The sequence below is a fragment of the Sorex fumeus genome, unplaced genomic scaffold (assembly GCF_029834395.1).
Source record: "Sorex fumeus unplaced genomic scaffold, SorFum_2.1 ptg000265l, whole genome shotgun sequence".
Classification (NCBI taxonomy): Eukaryota; Metazoa; Chordata; class Mammalia; order Eulipotyphla; family Soricidae; genus Sorex; species Sorex fumeus.
Genome location: NW_026606322.1, coordinates 31,997,257 through 32,020,375, shown reverse-complemented (window position 1 = coordinate 32,020,375; position 23,119 = coordinate 31,997,257). Strand labels below are relative to the sequence as shown.

At 44.2% G+C, this 23,119-nt stretch overlaps 1 protein-coding gene across 1 annotated transcript in view; it reads left to right on the top strand.

Annotated features, from left to right (window-relative positions):
* Nucleotides 1–3,374: 3,374 nt before the first annotated feature.
* Nucleotides 3,375–23,119, top strand: part of BACH1 (BTB domain and CNC homolog 1) — a 41,375-nt gene continuing 21,630 nt past the window's right edge. The window contains exon 1 of the mRNA XM_056109368.1: nucleotides 3,375–3,514. The gene's annotated coding sequence lies outside the window, so the exon portion shown is untranslated. The remainder of the gene's footprint in view (nucleotides 3,515–23,119) is intronic.

Genomic DNA, 23,119 nt, shown 5'->3' with positions numbered 1-23,119 from the left:
TTACTGGGCCTGCTCGAGCAAATCAATGAACAACGGGAGGATAGTGATAGTGATAGTATAGATTCACGGTGTAGTCACGGTCCTCCTGTTGTTCATCGATTTGCTCGAGTGGGCCCAGTAACGTCTCCATCATGAGACTTGTTGTTACTGTGTTTGGCATATCGAATACGTCATGGGTAGCTTGCCAGGCTCTGCCGTGTGGGCGAGATACTCTCGGTAGCTTGTCAGGCTCTCCGAGAGGGGCGGAGGAATTGAATTTGAGTTGGCCATGTTGGTCGCTTGTAAGGCAAACGCCCTACCGCTGTGCTATCGCTCCAGCCCCCAAAACCTTCATGCTCTGAGCTCTGTCAATCTCTCAAGACTCGTTACTATTCTCTCCCCTCCAACTGCTTCCTTTATTTTATTTTATTTATTTATTTTTTTTGCTTTTTGGGTCACGCCCAGCGATGCACAGGAGTTACTCCTGGTTCATGCACTCAGGAATTACTCCTGGTGGTGCTCGGGGGATCATATGGGATGTTGGAAATCGAACCTAGGTCGGCTGCGTGCAAGGCAAAAGCCCTACCCACTGTAGTATAGATTTATCTTCAGCAAAATTCTTCCCACTGGAGATAGTTTTGGTAGTTTTAATCCATAATCACTTCTGGAAAAAGTCAACTGGCAGTTTTCCATGTTAGTGAAACCAGTGTGTGTGTATGTGTGTGTGTGTGTGTGTGTGCATGTGTATGTAAAAGGTAAAGGTAAAGGCCCTCCCATTTTTCATCGATTTGCTCGAGCGGGCCCAGTAACATCTCCATTGGAGATTTTGTTGTTACTGTGTTTGGCATATTGAATACATCACGGGTGGCTTGCCAGGCTCTGCCGTGTGGGCGAGATACTCTCGGTAGCTTGCCGGGCTCTCCGAGAGGGGCGGAGGAATCAAACTCGGGTCGGCCATATTGGCTGTGTGCAAGGCAAACGCCCTACCGCTGTGCTATCGCTCTAGCCCAAAATGCTAGCGCCCGAACAGGTATGTATGTATGTATATATATATACATACATATGTATATATATGTATGTATATATATGTGTATGTATATATGTGTATGTATATATGTGTATGTATATACATGTGTATGTATATACATGTGTATGTATATATATATATATATAAATATTTGGTTCTCGCAATGCACAAGTGTCTTAACCCCTGTACTAGATTTCTGCCCCCAACATGTTTATACTATCTTGGTCATCCCTCACATTTTTAACAACTAGTGAATGAATATTTAGAGAAAAAAAGAATTAAGAAAACAGAAATGCAGTGAATGATGTTTCCTAGAACTGGCTTCTGAAAAACAATCACATGACTTAAGTATCTTTTCACACTACCTTTGGTCTATGGGATAAAGTCCAAACTCTATGTGCAGTGCATGAGTCCTTCCCATTCTAACTTGGTTTATTTCATTTTCTAATTTCGGTTTTATTTTTTCACTCTGCCTCTCCTATATGCTCTAACACAGTACTTTTGGGTGTGGTCTGAAGACTATTTGCATCACTATTAAGAATGAAGACCTTTGGGTCCTACTCAGCTCTATGAAATAAGAATCTTTGGAGTCAGCCCAGAGATGTGTTTTAACAAAGCACCAAAGACACTGCAAAGACGTGGAAGAAATAATGTCGTTAGGATGTCATTCTAGAGGTTTATGTGGAAGGAAAGAGAAGCCTTGAAACCATGCTCTAGTAGGTAAGAACCCCAATTCTTTCACGATCTATTCCCAATAGTCTTTTCCACATATTTCACTAAATATTTATACCCCCACCATGAACCTGAATTCCTGGAATAGCCATTATAATCCTGGCTCTGTTGCATTTTCTCTTTCCTCTGTGTGCCTTGGGGGCTTCATTCTTCCCAGATACTACTTCCCTTCCTGATTGTACTTTTTCATGAGTCATCACTTGCACCCACTTCCTTACAATTTCACCCACGTCATTTCTCTCTATATGTTGAACAAGTGTCCTTATGTCCCACAACTTAGGAGTGCACATACACACAGTCACAAAAGAGGAAATACCTGATGTTATTTATGAGGTAGGCGGTGGGCTCTTTTTGGCTTTTGCCCTTGGAGTTGTCTTCCAGGGCTCATGCGGCTACTGTCATCAAACCCACAGTCACCTTTTTTCTGCACCAGAACTCAAGGATCAATAGCAGAGCCCTTTCCCACACACCATTCAAAACCCATTCTGATTGGGGGCATAACCCCATTGTAGCCCACTCTTCCTTTAGACGGAAAAGTACAGCAGAGCTGGGGGCGGGAAGGGGGCAAGAGAGAAGGGGGCAGAGAGAGAGAGAGAGAGAGAGAGAGAGAGAGAGAACTAGAGTTTTGATTTCTAGAGGTGCTTACTGCCTTGGGAATCTAATTTAAAAACCGGACAAATCTGAATAAACACCAGAATAAACACCCCAGGATGCAAGCCTGACCTGGGCTGGGGGAAGAGTTTGCAGTCAGAACCCCTCCCTCGCCCCCCCCCCCCCCCCCCCCCCCCGCTCCGGAACGCTCGGGCCCAAATGTCCTGGTAGTCACAGCGTAAAGGGGACCCCTGTCAACTGATGTGTTTCCACTCTGAGGTAGGACGGCCAGCGACTATCTACAAAGCCCTACACCTACTTCCTGCCGCTTCACCTGCAAACTCGGGTGCCCGGCCCCCCCTAAAGAGAAGGCTGAGGAGGTACGAAATCTCAGGGGTCTTCACGAACGACCCTCACAGGAACGACCCCCACAGGACCCCGTGTGTGGGGAAACCTGAGAGCGGCCCTGGTCCACCTGGCTGTGATTTGCTGAGTCGGGTGGGGCTCCCGCCTCTGCAGGATTCCGGGTGTCTCGGGCAAGGCTGGGGGCCCGGGGCGGCTTGAAGGCCTTTCCCTTTCCGCCCCCGGGAGCAGAAGCGCCCGTGGGTCCTCTAGGGGCCTCGAATGTCGTGTCGGCAGGCAGCAGGCGGTGCTCGGTCGAAGATGCCGCACGCGCAGAAGCCGTTCGTGAGCCTCAGGTCGTCCCCCGGAAGCCCGCGCGGTTCCACCTCTCATCTTCTCGCGTGGGTTTGGCCCGCAGCCGCCGCCGCCGCCACCCGCGCGGGGATCCCGCTGCCGACTGCGCCTCGAGGCCTCGCGGGCGGCGGGGGCGGGGCCTCGAGAAGGGGCGGAGAGAGGTTGGGCTGCAAGGGGGCGGGGCTTCGAGATTAGAAGGCGGGGCCTCGATGGAAAGGGCGGAGCCCCGGCACTGGGCGGTGCCTCGTGAAGGGGCGGTGTAGCGGGGTTGAGCAGACGAGGGCGGGGTTTCTCGGGGAGGGGGCGGGGCCTCGCGGGAGGGGGCGGAGCTCCGGCGCGGGGAGGCGGCGGCGGCGGCCGCGGCGGCGGGGCTGCGGCGGGGCGAGGGCGGCCGGCGGCGGGGAGGGAGTGAGTCACCTGACCGCTGCCCGCGCCGCCCGTCAGGCTCGCTGGCTGCCGTCAGTCGGGCCGCCTCGCGCCTGGGCTCCGGTGAGTGGCTCGGCCGTTCGGGCAGCCCCGGCCCGGCTCGCGGGTTGGCGGGACGGCGCGCGCGCGCGCGCTCGCTCGGGGGGATGGGCGGCCGCGCGGGCCTGGGATTGGGGGGGCGGGTCCGGCCGCGGGGGACCCCCCGCAGCGGCGGCGGCAGCGGCGGCCTGGGCGCGGGGCCGGCGGGGAAGCTCCGCGCCCGGGCTGGCGGCGGGCGGCTGCGCTCCCCGTTCCTGGAAGTGGCCGCGTCCGCCGGAAGGGGCGAGCGGTGCGCGCGGCCCGCGCTGTTGTTTACCGGCCCGCGCTGTACTTTACCCCGCGCGCCCGCGGCCCGGCGGGCTGGGAGGTGCCTGGCGGCCGCTCCGGCCTTCGCACCCGCTCCGGGTCCCGCCACCCCCGCACCCAGCCCGGGCCGGTGACCTCTCAGTGGCCCCCGTTCGTCGGCGAGGCCACCCCCCCTTGCCATACTCCCACCCCTGCTCCCCCTTTGGATTGTCCGCGCGGCCGCCGCTCCCCTGACCAACGGGTCCGTCTGCGCCTTGGGGGTGCGGGGGTCGGGGGGAGTGGAGAGGGCAAGTTGCGTGGCCGGGGGGCGCACGCCGTACCTTGGCGGGGCCGGTCCTGGGAGCTCTCGGGCTTTCCTTTGTTGGGAGTTTGTAGCTCAGCCGTCCCCGAGACTCCGCACCCCCAGTGGCGGGGAGAGTCGGGGCGCTGAGCAGGGACCCCCCTCCCACCCCCAATCCCCTACTCGGGGGCCGGCCCGCGTATGTCTGTTTGGCCTTCGCCCTGGTGCCCGGACGTTTTGCAGGTCGTGGGGACAGAGGAGGAAAGAAGTGCTGGTGGGGAGATGGCTATTGTGCCCCGGCAGTCTGATGCTTGGAGGGCGCGCGGCGCCTAGGTGGAGCGTCGTAGTGACTGGGGATGACCCGCGCGCTTGCCCTTGGGTGTGTGTGTCGGGGGTGGGGACGAGCCACGGTGCCACGCCACGAGGACCGGCGCTTCGACCCCGATCTCGAAAGCAGAACCTTAATCGGGCTTGAGGCAGCTAATCCAGACGAGATGCCACTGCGATGCTATTGTTCTGGTGTCGCGTGTGTCTATATCCACGCCTCCCCGGACAGCCCTGAGGTTTTGCAAGTGAGGCCTCCCCGCCGTAGGGTTGCAAAAGGGCCCCGGGGACTCCAGTCTGGCTCTTGGGCGCTTCCCGGGTCCCGCAGAAGTAGGAAGAGGTTGGCCCGAGCGCACTTCTAGGCCTTGGTAGTTGGTGGCAAGGGGCTGGGCTGGGCTTTGTAGGCACTTGCCACTTCTGCCCTGAGGTTCAGGAAGCCTCTGGAGAGGGCTCCTGGTGAGTCAGCTTGGGGTCCGATGACTCGCGGTTGGTGATTGCATCTTCGAGTGTTGTTTAACCCATGGCACAGTCAAGTGGGTCTTCCATTGTTCCAGCTGGTTGGTTAAAGGTAGGGTGACTCCTTAGAAAAGTTGGGTTGCTGAGTCATTCCCCCCCAGCCTGGGAGGTAATGAGGAACAGCTGGTGCAGATCTACTCATCACATGCTTCCACTATAAAAGGCCCCGGAGCCGCGCTTTAAGAGGGCTCAAGAGGGCCCCAGGGTCCTTGCCCGCTCTGCTGTGGCGGGACGTGCAGCCCCGCATGGTAGCAAGTGGCCAAGGAGCGCTCAAGTGGGCTTTAAGCAAGCTGGGACCTGATTTGTGGCTGACAGGGAGAGGAAATGTTGCCGCTTGCAGTAACCTCCTCAACCTGGTTGGAAGCCCAGATGTGTGTTACTCTGTCACTTGTGTTTTGGGTTTCTGGCTCACGGGTTCTGTTATGTTAGGATGCGTCAGAAAGTGAACTTAGGGTTTTTTTTTAATTTTATTTTATTTTTATTTTTTGGTTCATGGAGATTTCACGAGGACACCACTGGAATCTTCCTCTTGGTTTGCAGTGGGTGGGGGAGGGGCCTAGCTTTTCACAGGGATTAGTTTCAGGTGCTAGAAACATGAGCAAGCAGAATGTGGACCATATATATTTGTTTCATTCTTTTACAGTTCTACTCTTGATGGTTACCTCTTGCTTTAAAGTTAGCGCTTGTTCAAAGCATTCCAGTCTTCGTTGTTCACAAAGTTTAGGAATGGAACTTGTGGAGTGTGTGTCTGTGTGTTAGGGGATGTTATGGGTACTCTAAAGACTATTATCAATAGTAATTAAAGATTTTGCATCGTTTTGGTGTTTCTGGGCTTTTTGGGCCACATACCCAGTTCTGCTTCAGGGCTTGCTCCTGTGTCTGCACTCCTGGCAGTGCTCAGGGAACCATATATATGCCATGCTCGTGCTGGAACCCAGGTTGGCCTCATGCAAGGCAAGCACTTACCTGCTGTACTGTCAGACCTGGACATTTTGAGTTTGTATAAACCTGTTTTTGTTTTTCTAAGTTTGGGACTAGAGATTAATAATTATAATTATTTTTCTTTTTGGAAGGGGGATATTAGAGGCTGGGGGGGATATAAGATCAAGTCTAAAGTGAGATGCAAAGTCGCAAAGTGATTCATTGGTTGAAAATATTAAGACTTGCATAGTTACAATTTCACTTTATTTAAGAAGGACACTTAGCCTTAAGATACAGATACAGAGGCACTTACAAATTCTGGAATGTTCATGCCCCTTTTTGCTTACCACTGCCTTTAACATACATAGCTATGTATGTTGTATAAATAATACTTGCCTGTAGCTGCAGTGCTTTTAAGTAGACTTAAAATGTCTTCTTAGGAGCAGTGATTCTTTCAGAATGTTACTAGTATTTGCATATTTTATTTCATATGTTATTTTAAAGATGAAATGTTTTATATACTATACTCAAAGCATAAGTTTGAGTGTTTCTTATTTGTTAGTGTCTGGGATGGAAATACAACAAATTAAAAAAATAAAATGTCTCCCTGCCCATTACATTTGATACTATTGTTTTTTTCTCCACCCAAACTTGGAGTCCATTCAGGTTGCTTGGTTTTCATGTATATGGCCTGAAATATAGACATAAAAGAAGGTATGGGAATGCCTGAAAATAATCTGCCCTTTGAAGCTTAATTTGTATATAACACTAATCACAATCACAATTAAAAAATTGTTTTAAGAAGTACTTTGCTTTTACTCCTGGAAGACTGGTTTTTTTTGGGGGGGGGGAGGGGGTATTTTCAAGTTTACTCCCCTTTTAACGAGGATTAATGAGTGCATGTTCAGCAAATCTGTTGGAAAACATCCTCTGGAGAATGTGATTTTTTTCTTCAGAAAATCAAACTCCTTCTGGGGGGTTGTCAGTATTTACCGTTCAGTTACTCCTTCAAGGCCACATGACATGCCTTCTACAATACTATACTGTGAGAAATGATGTCAGAGTAATAGTGGTAAATGCCTTTGAAATGACCAGTTCTTTTCACAATGCTCTTTTCTTCGATGCTTATGGTTTGGGAGCCCCCACCTAGTGTTCTAACTAGTGTTCTGTTTGTGGAAAAATCGCTTTGAATCTTCAACTCAAATTTCCTAAGGGCATTGTTAAATGGAGGGTCTATTTTACACACAAGGATAGATGATTTATGGAGCTTTTTACTTAAACATGTGCCAGATAGTCTGCTGAGGCTCTCGGTAGAAGTGGATGTTTTGAACACTATCAGAATTCAGGGCTTGTGGAGACAGTGAACATTACAGGGGGTGCAGATCACAAATAGACTTATGCAGCCGTGAGATCGGGGCTTCTGGCTTATTCACGGCAAAGCATGGACAGAATTGTTGGGATTTATAAGTGATTAATTCACCTTGGATTTGATGATTGTACAATTGACAAAAAAGTGGTAAGCAAAGTGGTTGAAGTGGGAGATGTGGAGCCACGCTGCTTAAGGAGAACCATTCTTTTCCTACTTTGAAGTCGCAGCACTTCAAAATTCTCTTCTCATTTTAAGGTGGGAGTGAAGAGAATAAAATCTGTCTTGTGGATCAGGGCTGCTTAAACTCTTGAGTAACTCTTGAGTAACTTTCACATGACTTTCACATGGATATGTAGATGTAATAGGTATGGGTCTGCATAAGATGTTAGCTCTGGTACTAAATCATAAATTTATCTTAAGGCACATTTGTAAAAATCTTGCATGCCCCTCTGCATGGGGTCATGACCCGCAGTTTGAGAAAGTAGGTCACAGAAATGAAGACCTTGTCAGTCTGCCTTAGGTGGCTAGACACTTCGGAGTGGTGGTGTCTGTGCCACAGAATCTCAGTTGTGTTGCGCAGCCCTTGATCCTGGAGGAGACGGAGCTTGTGACTGGGCCACAGGTGGCAGCGATGGAACGCCAGATCATGGAATGCCAGATCACGTGGTGGACATCTGATGAGTCAGCAGGTCTTAAACTAACCCCAGCTTCTGAAGGCCAGGCACGTGCAACAGAGATTTTCACGAGCCGTGTTAACAGCCTCCATCGAATGCACAGAAGGTGGCGTTGACTTTCGAAGAAAAAAAAAAATACTTGCCACTCATTCTGTAGCCTGTTTTTGAGCAGAGGGTGTTGTGGCCTGGCAGATGTGGTGACCTGTCTCCCTGCCCTGCCCTCAGAACTCTTGTTTTTCAGCCCCGTCCCAGAGCTGTTGGTTGGAAACAGTGGACATGTACAAGTACCTGCCTGTAAATGTCGTATGTTCCTTGAATGATGGATGTTTGTCCTAAGATAGACAAACTAGTTATGGTAAACTAGTCATGGTAAACAGTGGTAAACAATCATGGAAAACATAAATATAATAAATATATTTATTATATGGCTTCTGATACTAATAACTTAGAAAGATGGTGACAAACTTCTTTTTAAATGGAAAATATTCAGTTAGGGTCTAAGTTTCCTGAGAAAGATGGATGTCTTGTCTTTCATGGGCTCTGAAGGTGCTTTGGTTGTGTATGTCTAGTAAAGTGTTGTTGCACTGGTGGTATAACAGAGATTCGTACTAGTTCTGTGATTTTGAAATTTGGAATTTTTTCCCCCGCTTTGCTTTTTGGGCTATATCCTGCAATGTTTGGGGTTTCCTCCTGGCTCTGCACTTAGGAATTACTCCTGCTGGTGCTCCGGGGACCTTATGGGATACCAGGGCAAATGCTCTACCCCACTGTATTATCTCTCTAGCCCTAGAAACTTGGGAACTTTTAACCTATTGAAGGGAGAGCACATTATGTGTTTACTGCTGCAGTTATGTTTTGTGTAGTGAGATGAAAACTCTTGGTTATCTAGAGTTCTGCTTTCACCATTGATGTATTAAAGAAGCATGTGAAATTAAAACTTTAATTCATCTCCCAGGGTAGAAGAATTGTCTTGATTTCATTTTGCCTGTAATTGACTCACGATTGAATTGAGCAATTATGTTTTGGGTTGCTGGTTACTGAATGACTCTGGTGCTTCTGATACTTTTTGATTAATAGCCTTATTAAAAGATCTTTTTTTAAAAAAAAATTTAAGGTCAGGTTTAGAGAAAATTAGTAGAATAGTAAAAATTGCCTTATGAACATAAAGAACAAAGAAATAGAGCTTGCCAGACTCTCTGTTGTGCCACCTGTGTGTAGGGGGTGAGGATGGGGTGGGCATTGGGTGGGGAGGATGTAGTGAAGCTGGGCTGCAGGGTTCCGATTGAAAGGATGTTTCCTGACGCAGTTGAATCTGCGTGCAAATCATGTTCTCATTTTCTTCATGTAGTAAGAGACTAATAAAACAGATGCTCCTGACTTCTGTCTGGTAGTGGTTTTTTTTTTTTTTTTTTTTTTTTTTTTTTTTTTTTGCCATTCTTTTCCACTATTGGAACAGAATTATAGAGTAACAGTTGCACTCCTTTCCCCTGACCCTTCACGAAGGGAGAATCACAGTATAAAGAGTTTGATATAGTGGGGTTGTTAGTATTTTAAAGATTTCTTTGTAACAAGGTTATTTGCAGTATTTACCTCTCAGGCTACAGACTAAAGAGCATGGTCAAGAAAATGTATTGTCCTTTGTCCTCTGCCTTTGACCTCTTTTATCTGACTTAGTTGCCTTTAAAACCCCAGGGGAGATGTTTTGTTTTGGGGTCACACCTGGCTCAGCACTGGGGAATCACTCCTGGTAGTGCTTTGAGGGTGGGTGTGTGTGTGGAGAGGGAAGGGGGCGAGTGTGTTATGGGAGGCTGGGAATTGAACCCTGGTGTGGGTGGAGTGTAAAGGCGATGCTTTTTTTTTTTTGGCCTAAGGAAGAACCATGTTAAAGAAATGGCCAGAGGTAGAGTTTTTATATCCTTAAGATCTGATTACTCCTCTTAGTGTACTAGGAATTTTTGGAAGTTACTAAGTCACTGAAGAAATTTACCAATCCATCGGAGAGCTTGTTAAAAACAACAACAACAACAACAAAAAAACCATGTGACTGGAAAGAAAATATGTAACTGGAAGAGATTTTTGAGATTTTTAAACAAACTCACTAGGTTGTAATTTTTTTTTAGGTTGTAATTTTGCCTCTTCTTGAGATCAGTAGTTTTCACTGTCACTGTCCTCCTGTTGTTCATTGATTTGCTTGAGCGGGCACCAGTAAGGTCTCACAACAAATTGTGAGACTTGTGTTACTGTTTTGGCATATTGAATACCTCAAGGATAGCTTGCTAAGCTTTGCCCTGCTGCGAGATACTCTCGGTACCGAAAATGCAGTGCTTAGACAATGTGTTTTGTATTGCTTGTTACGGATACAATGTAACGTCAACTGACTGCTCTTGCTCTAGGAATTCTAAAATTTTAATAATTAGGATCTGGAGAGATCGCTGCAGCAAGTTGCTTGGGTCCGAGGTTCGTTTATGTGTCTCTGGGTCATGGCTGTGTGGGAGCTTAAGTAGATGGTGGCCGAGTGTGGGTGTCATCTCAGAGTCCCAGCGGGGTGGGGGGGGAAGGAGAAGGGCAATTATAACATTTTTGCAGAACATGCTTATGTCGGTATTATGTTTATGCTTGGTTTATTAAACCAATTTAGGACTTTATATGCCAAGGTCCAATACAGAACTTTTCAGAAGTTACAGTCTTACAGAAAGCTACTTTAACAAAAGGTAAAGGTAAAGGCCCTCCCGTTGATCGTGGGCCCAGTAACGTCTCCATTGGAGACTTTGTTGTTACTGTGTTTGGCATACTGAATACATCACGGGGAGCTTGCCAGGCTCTGCCGTGCAGGCGAGATACTCTCGGTAGCTTGCCGGGCTCTCCGAGAGGGGCGGAGGAATCGAACTCGGGTCGGCCATGTTGGCTGCATGCAAGGCGAACGCCCTACTGCTGTGCTATCGCTCCAGCCCTACTTTAACAATGACATGGAAACTGGTTTGAAATCACAGAGTATGAGAAGCCTTAGTTTGGGGAAATCCTAAGTTTTAGAAGCCTCAGAAGCCAGTGATGGATGCATAGTTTAGTGGAGGAAGCAGCTTGTTTTGACAAGTCTTTGAGAAGTTTGGCTGTGAAGAGTAAAGAGAAATGTTAGTAGTGGAAAATTGAGTCAGGAAGACTGTGTTTGGGTATGTGTTTGTATTTAAAAATAAGAACAGTGGGAAATGGTTGAAGATTTAGACAGAGTTTTTTATCTTACCCCTCACAAGTTCTGCTTGTGGATGTAAGACCATTACCGCAAGTTCAGGTGTCACAAGTTAATATGACTAAGTTTCTGGAAAAAGTGAGTTTGCCCAGCGCCCCCAGTGCCACCCCAGAATGTCCCTTCATCACTTGCATAAACCTTTCTCCAAAGCATCTTAGTATCGTTCTGCTCCTAGGCTAAACTAATCCCTGTCTTAGTCTGTCAAGGGCAAGGGAAGAGGAACTCTTCATGTTGATTTAAATGGGTCAGATCATGGGTTGGCTGGGGTCTCTTTCCTTAGAAACACCTGATCTCCAGCAGAGAATAAGCAAAGTGTGTTCGAAAATAAGGAGTCAGTGACTATTGGGAGGGCAGCAGTATAGTTTCTGCTTGTGCCACCTCTACGCACAGACATCTACTGAGTAGAAGAAGAAAATGTGGTTTTCTTTGAATTTGGAATTAGGCGACTCCCCCCACCCCCCCCATCCCTGTATCTTATCCTGTTTACTGACAACAAGACTTACTTTAATAATTAGATCAATGCTTTATTTACATTTTTTTTAAATGAAAAGTTCCTTCTCTAAAAACTTACCCTATGTAAGTAATGGGGGCTGGAGCCATATAACACAGCCTTAGGGCGTTTGCCTTGCGCGCAGCCGGCCCAGCTGAGCTGAGTTCGATTCCTCCACCCCTCTCGGAGAGCCCGGCAAGCTACCGAGAGTATCTCACCCGCACGGCAAAGCCTCGCAAGCTACCTGTGACGTATTGGATATGCCAAACACAGTAACAAGTCTCACAGTGTTACTGGGCCCGCTCAAGCAAATCGATGAACAATGGGAGAACAGTGACAGTGATGTAAGTAACGTAGTTCCTTTAGTATGTGAAGCAGTTCCAAAGTTTCCTTTTCATTCTCTTAGTACTTAGGGAAAGGGGGATATACAATTTTATCTTAAAGCTTCAGGTGGCTTATGTTCCTTGTCTCAGTCTGGACTTACCTACCACTGTTATCTGGGGCTCTCACTGAATAGCACGGTTAATTCATTGAGTAGAAGGGCCGGGATTCTTCCAGGCCCCCACTGGAGTCACAGACACACAGCGACCTCAAGCCTGCTCTATGCAGTTACTCCCGCCAGGAAGGAAAGCTGTCCTGACCTCTTATCCCGTTCTCTTCACACTTCAGGATTGTTGTAGCACTTGGCATTTCAGAACACTTAATTTTTTTGTTTGTTTGTGCTCTGGCTGGAGCAATAGAACAGTGGGTAGGGCGTTTTCTTTGCACGCAGCCAATGGACCGACAGAGTTCGTTCGATTCCTCTGCTTTGGATTCCTCTGACCCTCTCGGAGAGCTCGGCGAGCTACCTGAGAGTATCCTGCCCGCACGGCAAAGCTTGACAGACAGGGCTGGAGTGATAGCACAGCGGGTAGGGCGTTTGCCTTGCACGCGACCAACCCGGTTCGATTCCCAGTATCCCCATATGGTCTCCTGAGCACCTCCAGGAGTATTTCCTGAGTGCAGAGCCATTACTGGGCCCACTTGAGCAAATTGAGGAACAGTGGGAGGACAGTGCTAGAGTGCAACTTGGAGACTTGCTGAGGATAATTCTGACCTTGGTTGATGGCTTCAAACTTTTTCACTTCCTCTGAACAATCATAATAAGATAACCCCTGTGCATTGCTGGGTGTGACCCAAAAAGAAAAAACTGGCAAGCTCCCTGTGACATATTCCATATGCCAAACACACAAACACAGTAACAACAAGTCTCACAATGTTACTGAGCCCGCTCAAGGAAATCAGTGAACAATGGGAGGACAGTGACAGAGTTTGTGGTCAGGGCTTACTCCTGGCTCTGCACTCAGGGATTACCAGCAGGCTTGTGGGGCCTTCTGGGGTTCCAAGGACAGAAACCAGGTTGTCAGTGTGCAAGGCAAGCACCTTAGGCTAGACTATCTCTCTGCCCCCCCCCCCTAGGTAATTTTCAATGAAGTATTTTAATTCAGAATCCATTCTTAAATAAAGTTTCTAAATCTGTGATTCATGCAGTCTTTTAATCAATTGTAACTGTGGCCTGGTTTTATTAGGAGTTGGAGTAAGATAGTGTTTAAGAAGTGGCTCTGGGAACTGAAAGGTACTTTCTGTTATTTTGTCTTTTTTTTTTTTTTTCTTCTCTCAACTCGGAGACTTGCTGAGGATAATTGGGCTGGAGCTGTAGCAAAATGGGTAGGGTGTTTGCCTTGCCTTGCCCGGCAGACCCAGCCAACTGGAGTTCCATTCCTCCACCCCTCTTTGTTGTTACAGTAACAACAAAGTCTCACAATGGAACCATTACTGGGCCCACTTGAACAAATCTAGGAACAGTGGGAGGACAGTGCTACAGTTATCGGAACAGTGGGAAGACAGTGCTACAATGCAACTGGAGACTTGCTGAGGATAATTCTAACCTTGGTTGATGGCTTTACACTTTTTCACTTCCTCTGAACAATCATATTAAGATATTTTGTATCATGGTTGTTCAACCCACTTCACTATCACTCCAGCCCCATATTTTTTGATTATAAAAGAATTCAAGTTTATGATCAAGGTTTTGATGCAGGACTGAACATAGTTCAGGGAGCTGAGTACATGTTTTGTCTGAAGGCGGGCTGGGTTTATCCCTGATGCTCCATGGTTCCCTGAGCACTGCTGGGAATGATCTTCAAGTGCAGAGCCGCGAGAACCCCTGAGTACTGCTTGATGTGGCCCCCAAGCAAAACAAAAATTTAACCGCAGAAACAAGTTACCTTATCTAGCTGTAAGCATTGTTAATATTTTAATATATTTCCAGACGTTTGGAGACATGTTAAACCTGAGATTTTTTTTTGGGGGGGGGTGAAAAAGAAAAGAGTAAAGAATGAAAAAGACGAGAGAATAGATAGCTACAAAACAGAATCAGATGCGATATAAAAGTATATAAGTGAAATCAGAAACTGAAAGTGAGTAAAATTTCTTGAGCTAAAAATCACATCTGATTCTTGGGAATTTTCCAAAAGGGATTAAAGTTAATTATGTCTTATCTTTAAGATTTGTGACTACTCAGTAATTTAAAATAATATTTAAGAATTTTTTAAAATTTTATTTATTTTTTAATTTTAATTTTATTTTTTTAATACTTAATTTTTACACCATGAGGTACAGTTGTAGACTTACAAATTTTTGTGCTTGGGTTCAGTTATACAATGATCGAGTACCTATCCCTCCACCAGTGCCCATTCTCTGCACCAATGATTTTAGTTTCCCTCCCACCCCCCCAACCCCCATCTCACCCCACCTCTGTGTCAGGGCATTCCCTTTTGTTTTCTCTCTCCTCTTGGGTGTTGTGTAAACCTGAGATCTTTATAAGATGGATGAGGAGTAATTTGAGTACGCATTTAGATGTTGAACTCAGGAACTTCAAGAGAATATTGGGTCATCAGACCAGATATAATTAGGAGAGTGTCCAGGCTGTCTGGGTCTACATGGGTTCCACCTAGGGCGTGTAGGCAAAAAGGAGATGAGATCTCAGGACTCAGCCCTGGACTCGCCAGAATTTATGGCTGCCAAAGAACATGAGCAAGTGATTTCCCTTGAGGTAGGTGGGAAATCAGTTGTAACATCCAAGGAAATAAAAGGAAGGATTTCAGAGAGGGAATGAGCAGTTCGTTTAATGTCATCGAGGTACAATGAAGAATGAAAACGTTCCATTGACATGTTAGGTCATTGGTCAAATGACGTCACGGTTTCCAAAGAGTGGAGGAGGAGGGACCTGATTTTTAGTGAACTCAAATGAAATTGGACAGAGAAGATAGTAGAAACTGTATAGCAGCAAATGTTGAGAGGAGTTCTAACTTGGAAGGGGAACAGAGAATTATGCTGAGACAGAGGCTAATGGGAGGTGAAGCCATCTTAAGAGCTATTACTGTGTAATGATGGGAATGCTGTATTTTTTGCCCACTTTTTCTTGGTAAGATTACAGAGTTTATCAATTTTACTGATTTTTTTTCTCAAGCATATTTTCTTAAGAAGAAGCTCACAGGTTGAGTATTCAGTTCTAATAGAGCAAATGTAAAGTTTTTGTGAGTGGTTTTCTTGAAATGCAGTAAATTTCATCAGATTCAGAGAGCAAGTGCTAGGATTTGACAACTCTATAGCTCATTTCTCTTGAAGATATCTAAACATTTTTAATGACTATTTGAATTAGTACCACTGCCCATATAAAATATTCAACAGTGTATGTAACATTGTTCACAGACAACAAAATTGTACTTTTTTTTTTTAACTCTGCTTTGTCACAGTAACCTAAAATTTAAGTTGAAGGTTGACTTTTTTCCTTTAGATTTTTTTCTAAATAATTTTCAGAACGCTGCATTGACTCACAATCAAACTATCAGAAATTTAAAACTTGTCTGAATTTTACTGGGTGATTTTGTTTGCTGTTTAAGTTTTTTTTCTCCACTTTGTTTTCAGTCAAGGAACACATGTTCTTGGTTTAAAAAAACATTTATCATAAGGCAGGATCCTCTGTTACATAAACCCTGCCTCATCCCTATTTCTGCTTTGTAGATGATATACACCTTTACTCATTTCTGTTGTTTAATTTTTTTACCTTGTTTATACTCCAGTTTATTTATGAACCTGAACTATTCCAGTTCTAGCGGATGTGACTTTGTTGACTTTGACATCATCTTTGTTACTCCATTTCTCTTGAAGCTAACTACAACTCCAGGTATTTTGAGGCTTTTTTAGTTTGTTTTTTTTTTGCAGGGGTGTCTGATTAATGTAAGATATTTTGATTCTGTACAGTATAAGTTATGTAGAAATGTTCCTTTACTTTTAATTCTCTCACTTTCGCCTGCCAGTTTTACTTTGAATTTTGCGAGTTGCATTCTATTCTGTTACTTTAAGTGTTCCATTATTTGTCTATTCTGAAAGTTGAAAACCAATTACAGTATTCATGTTTTTATACCTGTGTCAATATTGGGCAGTGAGAAGCTAATTAGTGTGTATTACATTTCCTTCCCTACAGTTTCCCTGCCCCTTGTGCCACTCAAAAGTAATTCTTGCATCAAATTCAAATAATAGTGAACAACCTCTAAGCACTTATTATAATTCCAAGCACTGTCCCAAGAGGTGTGTGTGTGTGTGTGTGTGTGTGTGTGTGTGTGTGTTACATATATAAATTAGCATTGGTTCTCCCTGCGAAAAATACTGTTGTTACAAAAAGAAGAAGACATTGTGTGAGAGATGTGAAGTAGCTTGCACAGTTGGGAGGGAAGCTGGCAGACTGGGCGGTGTCATTTGCATGGTCTCCCCTTGGCGATCTCTCCAGGGCTAACTGTTGGTGCGGTTCTGCTAGAGTGTCTGTCTCACCCTGCTGTCCACTCTGTCCCTGTTTCTAGCTGTTGGTTATGGGGCTGAAGGGGTCATCTCGGATAAATATTTAGAAAGTGATACAAGAGTGAGGATAGCTTTGGCGAGGTTGAGTGAATTTTGTAATTGCAGCCAGGGAATTTTTGAGGTTCTTACTGCTTTTTTCCTTGACTCTCCAGAGGAACCATATGGAGCAATAACGACAGCTGTATGTGTCCATCACATTTGTGTCTCCCTTTCTGCCCACCAGTTGCTCATCCTACAGAACCTACAGTTAACACATTTTTAAATGATGAAATAGCATTTTCCCTTGAGATATATAAGGAAATATTTTAGGAAAAAAATTTTTCCAGAAATATTTCAGGAAGAATATTTCCAGAAAATTTTCAGGGAAGATAATACAGCAGATAAGGCACTATTATACAGCCGACCCAGGTTTGATCCTTAACACTCCATATGGTTCCCCAAACCCCACCAGGTGTAAGTCCTGAGCATTGCCAAGTGTGACCCCAAAACCAAAACAAAGAAGACATAAGTAAACGGAGAGCTGCCTTATACATTCTTTAGGAGACTCAGTTTACTCTTAGAGGTCTGTTCTCAGATTAATGAAGCATTAGTCCAATGTTAAAAATTCTACTGGCTCTCATAATCAGTATTATTTAAAAATGAATCCAATTAAGAAAAGGTAGATGAGTTGACTAGATACTCTACAGAAGATTCACATAGGGCTAAAAAGTATTTGTGAAGATGTCCATCATCATTGGTGAGATACATCGTCCATTTATTATGGTAGCTAAGATGGAAAAGATAGATAGTATAAAGGGTTGGTGAGAATGTGAAGCAAATACAGTCTACTGCACTGCTGATAGCACTGGAAAATGGTACAGTTGCTTTGGAAAACCGTTCAGTAGTTTATAGTTAAACATAAACATACCTTATTACAGCTCTTTCACTCCCAGGTATTAATTTGCTCAAGTGAAATGAAGTGTATGTCCATGCAGATGTTAGCTGAACTTTAGTTAGAAAAATCTCAAACTGGAAACAGAATCATCCATCTTTATTATAATAAGGGATTACATCAACGGTTAATGGTTAAACACGTAGCTACATGTTCATGCAGTGGGCTATTTTTGTCAGAAAATAACCCAAGCATCTGATGGAAAGACATGATTGTGATTAAGTTGCATGAAAGAAACTCAAAAGGAGGGTGCACAATGTGTAATTTCATTTGCATAGAAAATGAACATTAATCTTCAGTGACATAAAACTAATTATTGCTAAAAGCTTGGGGGAAGAGAAGAACTCAAGGGAACATGTAGCATATAAGGACTGGTAGAAATTTTTCTTTCTTGATTGTAGTAGTGGTGTGGTTTCATGCATGTACATGTGTTAAATAGTTGACTATTTAGATGCACTTGATTCATTGTTTAAACATATCTGAAAGTAAATAAAATACTGGTATGTCTAAGTATGTTATAGAACATAGGTATTCAATAAAGAAGCTATTTTGGCCAGTTTTATTTCCTAACTCAGAATGTTGTAAGTCATGTTCTGTTGAGATATAACAGTTCTATTAAGAGTCAAGTGACTGCAGAATTAAGTAAATGCAAGATTAAATCAAGTTAAATTAAATTTTTAAGTGCAAAATTAAATAAATAAAAGACTTTTTCAGTTCTTTGCAGTAAAATTTTTATAGCAGTGAAATCTGTTACTCTTGTTTTGGTTCTGGAACTTGGATTTCCTGTGTTCCTTCTTTATATCCTCCTGAGGATATAACTTATTGCCTAGATTTATCAAAGTTAGATTTGGTTATTGGGAAGTAAAAGACCTTTTGTTTCTGATCTTCCACTTAGACTTTTACCTCTCATTTAATTTAGTGTCACAGTTTTAGGTGAGGTATTAAATGAGTGAATATTAAAAGGTACATGATTAAATACCTACTTCTTAATATTAGGAAAAATAAATGAATGGGAAAAGGCCAATTCCATGTATGGGACCTTGAAACTCCACAGAATATAGTAATACATAGGCTGCAAAAGTGTATCTTTACTCCAGCCAGTTTTTATTTATTTTTACACGTAGCAAAGCTTTCATGTTTGAGTTTCAGTCTTAAAATGATAGAACATACAATCTCCACCAGTGTACAGTTTCTACCACCAATGCCTCCAGTATACACCCTCCCTCACTTACCCCCCACCCCCATTCCCACCCTTCTCCTGACTCTATGGTAGACAGTTTCCCTCTTAATATCTCTACTTATGGACATTGTGGTTTGCAATATAGATAATGAGAGGCCATCATGTTTGGTCCTTTATCTACTTTCAGCACACATCTCCCATCCCAAGCAATCCCTCTCACCATCATTGACTTAGTGATCCCGTTTCTGTACCAGCTGCCTTCTCCCCCAGCTCCTAAGGCAGGATTCCTTCCAACTGTGGATTAATCTTCCTGGCTTTGTCTCTATTGTCCTTGGGTGTTAGTCTCATATTATGTTATTTTATATTCCACAAATAAGTGCAGTCATTCTATGTCTGTCCCTCTCTTTCTGACTCACTGGACTTAGCATGATGCTCTCCATGACCATCCTCTTAAAAGCAATTTCATGACTTCATATTTCCTAACAGCTGCATAGTATTCCATTGTGTAGATGTACCCAAGTTTCTTTAACTATTCGTCTGTTCTCGGGCATTGGGGTTGTTTTCAGATTCTGGCTGTTGTGAACAGTGCTGCATTGAACATACAGGTACAGATGTCATTTCTTCTGTGTTATTTTGCACCCTTGGGATATATTCCCAGAAGTGGTTTTGCTGGGTCATGTGGAAGCTCAGTTTCTAGCTTTTTGAGGAATGTCTATATTGTTTTCCACAAAGGCTGGGCCAGTCAGCATTCCCACCAACAATGAAAGAGAATCCCTTTCACCAGCTCTGGTGGTTCTTGTTCTTTTTGATGGCTCTACCCAGTTTTTAAAAAGCTATGATATAGCTTTTATGATTTCTTTCAGGCCACTGTCCCCAATGCCTTTGTGAAAAATCTTTAAAAAAATGTGGTATGATTTTTTGGTGCTGCACCTTTGCTACTAGTATATAACACAATTTAAACTTTCCCCCCCCCCCCGCTGTTTTTTTCAACTTTTTTAAAAAATGTACAGTTATACTTAATTCTGTCACATTTAAAGTTTTTGGATAAGTCTGAAGAAAATGGATTTAGGAAATTTAATGAAAAGGTGGGTGGAGCGATAGCACAGTGGCAAGGCACTTACTTGCCTTGCATGCAGCTGACCCCGGCTGACCCCAGTTCTACTCCTCCGGGGCCTCTCTCAGAGAGCCCGGCAAGCGACCGAGAGTATCGAGCCTGCACGGCAAAGACTGGCAAGCTAAACGTGACATATGCGATATGCAAAAAAAAACAGCAACAAGTCTCACAATGGATATGTTACTTGTGCCCACTCAAGCAAATCGATGAACAACGGGAGGACAGTGCTATACAGACAGTGCTAATGAAAGGGTGCTATACATGGTATTTATAATCTACAGAAGATTAAAGAAAATGGCGGATCTTGATCAGTGAATTACTCTTCTTGGTTCTTAGCAGGTGGCTCTAATACTCAAACTAGGGAACATGCTGATCCAACGTTTGTCTGATTTAGTAGCACGTTGATGCATGGGCCTACTGCTGTTGGCACACACCCCAGTGTGGTTTTGTTCCTACGACTTAAAGACTTGAAGCACAGTCATCAAGGTGTTAACTCTCCACAGATGTTTATGTTGAAGGGTCTTAAAAAATTGGGAGTAAGCAGGAAAGCCAGGTTTTTTTTTTTTTTAATAAATTTGTTTATTGAATCACTGTGAGAGCAGTTACAAAGCTTTCGGGTTTAAGTCTCGGTTATACAATGATGAAACACCCGTCCCTTCACCAATGCACACTTTCCACCACCAAAAATCCCAGTATAACCCCCCATACCCACCCTTACCTGTGTAGTAGATGATTTCCACCTTACTCTTTCTCTACTTTGATTACATTCAATATTTCAACACCAGACCCACCATTATTATTTGGGATTTTACCCCAACACACTATCTGCTGAAAAGACAACATTAGACAATTTGTTTTCTATTGCTGATTATGAATAGGATATGATATGTGGCTGCAGTAGCGGCCGCATGATTTTGGAATTCTGAAATCTTAATAAATCTGGAGGGATTTATGCCAAAAGCCACTGAGTTCTTTCTGAGATTTGTTTCTGAGTCTGGGATCATGGCTTAAGCAGCTTATTGTGCTAGTAGCCAGAGGGCACGTTTGTGGGCAGTGACTGGGGGGGTCGGGGGTCTTAGGGATGGAGGAAGGAAAGGGCCGGCTCCACCCCCACCCCCATCCCATGAGTCCTGCATGTCTCCTCATTGTGGGCCCCTACCTAAGCCAGGGGTTTTATTTTATTTTATTTTATGCTAGTTTTAACTAGATAAAGGCATTGATTTTTTTTTTTTTTTGCTAGTGACCTGAAAATTAGAAGAGGAGGGCTACCTCATTTTAGGGGAGCACTGAGTCTCTGGGGATCTTGTGATAGGACTGAGTTGTGACATTTTCAAACTTAGGAAGTCGAAGATGATGTCATCGGCAAGACTTGGCTGGTGTTGTGAGCTGTTGAAGACCCAGGCCTGAAATTGAGAAAAAACAAACTGCCACCAGATGGAAGTGTGGGTAGGTAGAAACAGCAGGAAAAGGCCGAAGTCCCAGCTGGCCATTAGGAAGAAGGCCATGAGCAAGTTTGAAGGAAGGAGCAGGCCAAGAGAAAGACCGCTGTTTATGTAAAGGCGAAGACAGTTGGTTAACTGTTTTGGAAATGACTGTTCTCATTCATTATTATGGCCAGGAGTGATTTGACGGGACATAGGTTTTTGTTTGAAGATGCACAGTAGTTTATTTTTGCTGGAAGATTTACTGTGGTTTAAGTATGTACAGTTCTTTTATTAATTGATTTAATGTTTATTTAATTCAATGTGAGACAATTTTTTTTTTCGCTGGGGGAACGGGGGCCACACTCAGTGGTGCTTCGGGCTTCCTCCTGCTGCTGGCTCTGCACTCTGGGGGGCTCTTGGCACTACATGGGTGCAGGGCTTCAGCCTGGGTGGGCCGTGTACAAGGCAAGCGCCTTACCAGCTGGACTCTCTTCCTCCTCCCTCATTTTTATTTTGAATATCTAGATTCCCTCCCACCCCCCATTTTAAAATGTGGGTGCTGTGTTCATTTGTATTTTCATGACACCTAGTCTGCTATGAGCTCTTGTCGAAAGAACATTCATGATTGTTGAGTGAAGATGAAGAGTGATGGTAACTTTTTTCCTTTGAAGTGAATCTTGGTAGATATGCTTTTCAACAATGAGAATTAAAGAACAATGAAATTCTGTGAGACTCAAAAATGAAATCACAGCACTTTTGTACATGTGGAACTCTGAACTCTGTCCTTACACATAATTATCTTCTAAGTTTCTTTTAGAATGCGTTTGTAGCTGGCTTCCATGATTGTATATTCGCCTTAGGGTTTTAAAAAGGTGAGGTTGTGAGGTTTTTTGTTTTTTAATTCATATAGAAGTTTAAAATTTGATAAATTCAAGCATCTTTTATCTTCTTTGTCATTTTGAAATAAAACATTTTAAATGGTAATGATAGTGAAGCTTAAATTGTGAGTGCTGAGCAGAAAGAGGAAGTTATTTCCACACTAAGGTGCAGGAAGCTTTAAAAAATGCCTGATCATCCTTTATCAGCAATTACAGTATGAATCAGCACTTCATAGGTCAGCCAGCCTTTATTTTTAATTATTATAGCAGTATATATTTTCAAGACTATAGAAAAATTATTAAAGTGCAACATAGGGATCTAAACTTGGTATTAGATAATTTAAAGGTCAAATCAATAAAGTACATAAAAATAAGTTTGGTGTTAATTAACAGAATTTTAGGTCTGTAATTTCCATGGGTTGGGTGTTATATATATATATATATATTTTTTTTTTTTCCTTTCCTTTTGGGGGGTGGGGCGGGGTTGTTTGGGCCACACCAAGTGGTGCTCAGAGATCACTCCTGGTGGTGCTTGGGGGATCATATGGTACCAGAGATAGACTTGCCAGGTCAGTCAAGTGCAAGGCAATCAATCACCCTACCTGCTGTACTATCTCTTTTGCCCTCTATTTCCCCTTTTTAATGAAATACTAGACCCGGACTGGCAGCTGTGGGAGAAGTGTGCCCTGTTCTTTTTCGGGGTTTGTTGTTACTTTTCCTAGCTTTCTCTCTGGCTACCTTCGGGGGTTACAATGAATTTCTGATCGGCCACTTAACGTGCTTTTCAGAAAGAGGAAAATAAACTTCCTACACAACTTTCTTTTTCTTTTTTCCACGGGATTGTGCCACACCCAGTGGTGTGGTGCCAGGGCGGCGGCCTGGGGCTCCTCTTGCAGCGTTCACTGAGCCCTCTGCTGGCTCCAGGGCACCTTTATGAAGTGGTCCAGGTGGAGAGATCAGAGTCTAGGTAGTCTTGTGGCTGCTGGTCTGTCAGATTGATTGGCTGTGTGATCACGACCAGACTTGGTTCTCCAGGGCCAGTTGTCTTGCCCCTGGCCGGATGAGCTGTGGTTCCTGTT